Genomic DNA, 4,835 nt, shown 5'->3' on the forward strand with positions numbered 1-4,835 from the left:
GTGCTCAAGTTGAGGGTATTTACTTTGAAGAAACCTTTTCTCTAGTTAAAATATTAGAAGCAATCAAAATGTTTTTGTCATTTATGTGTTTTGAGAACTTCAAAGCCTATCAAATGGATGTCAAGTTCGCCTTTCTAAATGGAAAAATAAAATAATTATATATTAAAAATCCAAAATGATTTCAACTCTCAAAAAATGAAGATGATGTAGGAAAATTGAAGAAAACACTCCATGGAATAAAAGAAGCTCCCAAAGCTTGGTATTCAAGACTTGACAAATACATACAACAACAAGGTTCTAAAAGAGGAGTTGCAAACAACAACCTTTACATCACAAAAGAAAATGAAAATATGTTAATCGTTGTGGTTTATGTGCATGATATCATTTTTGGAAGTAATGATAATAGAATGAACCGAAAGTATGCGAAAGAAATATAAAAATAATTTGAGATGCCCATCCTTGGAGAATTGTTATTGTTTCCTAGGTTTGTAGATTTTTGAATCCAAAAGGAGAATTCATTTCTTAGAGAAAATACATCAAGGAGATCTTGAAGAAATTTAGAATGAAAGATTGTGCAGTTGTTAGTACACCCATGATCACAAGATGTAAATTGAGCAAATGTGATGAATCCCCGAAAGCAAATCAAACACTATACAATTCAATGATTGGAAACATGTTATATGTGATAGCATCAAGGCCAGACATCATGCAAGTAGTAGGATTAGTTGCAAGATTTTATTTTGCACCAGAGGAGATATGTCCAAGTAGCAAAAATATGATGGGTACATTAGACTTTGGCTTGTGGACAAGTCTTGCTCAAAACATCAATTTCTGTCAAACACTATACACGTCCAACTTGTTGTAGACCTCAAGCATTTGTCCCATCCATAGACCATGCTATTTATATTCTCTTAGTAGTGAATCACCCCTGAGTTACAGCTTCAACTACATATGGAAAAAATTACCCAAAAATTAGGTTAAAATGTGTAGTACCAAATGAACATGGCCAAGGTACCAAACCCTATAAACCTCCAACCAATAAAATCACATTCCCCACCCACCCCACACCTAGTAGTGCACCCCCTTCTCTGCCCTTGCTATCCCTTAGGTTGTGCCAATACATCAAGGAGATCTTGAAGAAATTTAGAATGAAAGATTGTGCAGTTGTTAGTACACCCATGATCACAAGATGTAAATTGAGCAAATGTGATGAATCCCCGAAAGCAAATCAAACACTATACAATTCAATGATTGGAAACATGTTATATGTGATAGCATCAAGGCCAGACATCATGCAAGTAGTAGGATTAGTTGCAAGATTTTATTTTGCACCAGAGGAGATATGTCCAAGTAGCAAAAATATGATGGGTACATTAGACTTTGGCTTGTGGACAAGTCTTGCTCAAAACATCAATTTCTGTCAAACACTATACACGTCCAACTTGTTGTAGACCTCAAGCATTTGTCCCATCCATAGACCATGCTATTTATATTCTCTTAGTAGTGAATCACCCCTGAGTTACAGCTTCAACTACATATGGAAAAAATTACCCAAAAATTAGGTTAAAATGTGTAGTACCAAATGAGCATGGCCAAGGTACCAAACCCTATAAACCTCCAACCAATAAAATCACATTCCCCACCCACCCCACACCTAAGTAGTGCACCCCCTTCTCTGCCCTTGCTATCCCTTAGGTTGTGCCAATACATCAAGGAGATCTTGAAGAAATTTAGAATGAAAGATTGTGCAGTTGTTAGTACACCCATGATCACAAGATGTAAATTGAGCAAATGTGATGAATCCCCGAAAGCAAATCAAACACTATACAATTCAATGATTGGAAACATGTTATATGTGATAGCATCAAGGCCAGACATCATGCAAGTAGTAGGATTAGTTGCAAGATTTTATTTTGCACCAGAGGAGATATGTCCAAGTAGCAAAAATATGATGGGTACATTAGACTTTGGCTTGTGGACAAGTCTTGCTCAAAACATCAATTTTTGTCAAACACTATACACGTCCAACTTGTTGTAGACCTCAAGCATTTGTCCCATCCATAGGCCATGCTATTTATATTCTCTTAGTAGTGAATCACCCTTGAGTTACGGCTTCAACTACATATGGAAAAAATTACCCAAAAATTAGGTTAAAATGTGTAGTACCAAATGAACATGGCCAAGGTACCAAACCCTATAAACCTCCAACCAATAAAATCACATTCCCCACCCACCCCACACCTAAGTAGTGCACCCCCTTCTCTGCCCTTGCTATCCCTTAGGTTGGTTTAGTTATGCAACTATCACATCAGTTTTACTTGCAAATTATCCTCAATTTGTTGTTGGATATTTGGAGTGTACATAAAATGTAATCATGTGAACTGGTTCTATTTTATTTAATACATTCGCTTCAACCACCTCTATGCATTTTTTAATTAATTTAGGGCATAATGCATTTCACATATTAGTTTAACTACATTTTCATTTTCATTTTCAAGAAATGATTTTACCATTTAAATCATTGTTCCCATACACAATTACCTTGCAATTGGAATGCAGTCTAACATCATTTCACTTTATAATTTAATAAATTGAGATCTTAAAATTGTTGGCATGGATTTCCATTCCATTTAATTTACACAAGCATAAAATCCAATAGATAGAGTACATCAAGTTCTAGACTTCAATTTGCCTATGCAAATTTATAATGATAGAGAAAGGCATGCCATTGACTTCAATTTTCCCACTCAAATAGATTTGTCCACTTATAAATGCAATCTAAATAGACATTAAAACTAAACATTAATATTGTCAATTTTATTTGATTTACTCAAGTATATATATACAATACAAAAATATATATGATAGGTGCTAGATAGGTCATATAGATTATGCGAGTGCTAGGTCGATTAAATATCTTATCCTTCTCTTTCATTTTTGAAATGTATCGATTCATACGGAATTGGGCATCTACGATATGAATAGATATCGATGTCGGGGTTCAATAACCAATTATCTTTTCATTCATGATTAGCATGAATATAACCATACCGATAAATTGGTATTGATGATATTGGTTGGGTCGAGCTGGATTTGAACCAGCGTAGGCATATTGCCAACGGATTTACAGTCCGTCCTCATTAACCACTCGGGCATCGACCCAGGAACAAGACAGTAATTGAAAATTATTTAGGATACCTAACGAATGGATCATGGTACCCCCAGGGGAAGTTGAATCCCCGTTGCCTCCTTGAAAGAGAGATGTCCTGATCCACTAGACGATAGGGGCCACCAATCTATTCTTTATAATATGAAAGTGATCGGGAAGTTGTCAATAATATTACAAGAATTCTTGGTTTCCTCAAGGTTTTTTTCAAATAAACTTGCCTATCGATAAAATGGAGTCCCTTCAGAAATTAAATATTGCAACTAAAACAACTCTAAAGCAATTTACGAAATCTATATTTGTGATCCATCGGCCCAGTTCCGATAAAAAAGACTTTATGGACTCAAATTATACAAAATGTTTCATACTTGATAATTTTGATAATTTTGATAATTTAAATAATTTAAATTATTAAAATTATTAAAATTATTTAAATAGTGAATGGGGCTTATCGTTCTCTATTGAAGTTATCCGGAAAAGACTCAAAAAAATATAAATGGGTTGGTGGGACAAAAGATCGATCCGTATGTTACAATCGGATCGTGGCGGGTATAGTTTAGCGGTAAAAGTGTGATTCGTTACATTATCAACTCGAATAATGGAAGGATCTTTTACATGGATCTTTGATCCATCTAAAGCTCTATTTCCAGATAGGTTCAAAACCTCCCCTATACCATCCATCCAGAGTTCATATGTTACACAACTTCATATACTTTACGTTCCCATATTAGAGTATAGTGCTTCACTTCTTTCCATTAAAACAAATGCCCGTTGGTGTTCCAAAAGTGCCTTTCCGAGCCCCTGGAGATGAAGATGCAACTTGGGTCGACTTATACAACCAACTTTATCGAGAGAGATTACTTTTTTTGGCTCAGGATATCAATCACGAGATTGCAAATCAACTCATGGGTCTCATGGTATATTTGAGTGCAGAAGATTCAAATAAAGATATTTTCTCATTTATCAACTGTCCCGGTGGATCAGTAATACCAGGGGTAGGTCTTTTCGATATGATGCAAGCAATAGTACCAGATGTACATACAATATGCATGGGGGTAGCTGATTCAATGGGATCTTTCATCCTAATCGGGGGAGAAATGCCTAAACGTATAGCATTACCTCACGCTAGGGTTATGATCCACCAACCTGCTAGTTCCTATTATGACGGATCCGCTGCAGATTTTCATAACGAATCAAAACACGTAACGATGCTTCGCGATTACATAACCAGATGTTATATAGAAAGAACGGACCAACCCGGAGAGGTAATTCAACGGGACCTGAACAGAGATGTTTTTATGTCAGCAACAGAAGCCCAAGCTTATGGCATTGTTGATGTCGTAGCGGAAGGTTGATCTCATAGCGGAAGATCCTCTTTTTAATTTATTTTTATAATGAACTGTAAACTGTGATCTCTTTGTTCCTTTTCAAAAAAAAAAGGGGGGGGGGAAGTGATTCATTTCATAATCACCTGATATGGTATGGTTAGGATCAATCCGAACCAGTTGATTCCGCATACAATACAGCTAGAATGCCCACTATTCAACAACTTATTAGAAATGCAAGACAGCCAATAGAGAATAGAAAAAAATCTCCTGCTCTTCGAGGATGTCCTCAGCGTAGAGGAGTATGTGCTAGGGTGTATGTGCGACTCGTTTGGATCAGAAAC

The 4,835-nt window shown here is 36.0% G+C and overlaps 1 non-coding gene across 1 annotated transcript; it reads right to left on the reverse strand.

Moving 5' to 3' along the window:
- Positions 1–3,078: 3,078 nt before the first annotated feature.
- On the reverse strand, positions 3,079–3,162 carry TRNAY-GUA (transfer RNA tyrosine (anticodon GUA)). Its single transcript has one exon. It is a non-coding gene; the product is annotated as a tRNA-Tyr (tRNA).
- Between the last annotated feature and the right edge of the window lie 1,673 nt (positions 3,163–4,835).

This window comes from Pinus tabuliformis, chromosome 4_1 (genome assembly GCF_031772625.1).
Source record: "Pinus tabuliformis cultivar Carrire ecotype Pingquan chromosome 4_1, CPIR1, whole genome shotgun sequence".
In the NCBI taxonomy this organism is placed as follows: Eukaryota; Viridiplantae; Streptophyta; class Pinopsida; order Pinales; family Pinaceae; genus Pinus; species Pinus tabuliformis.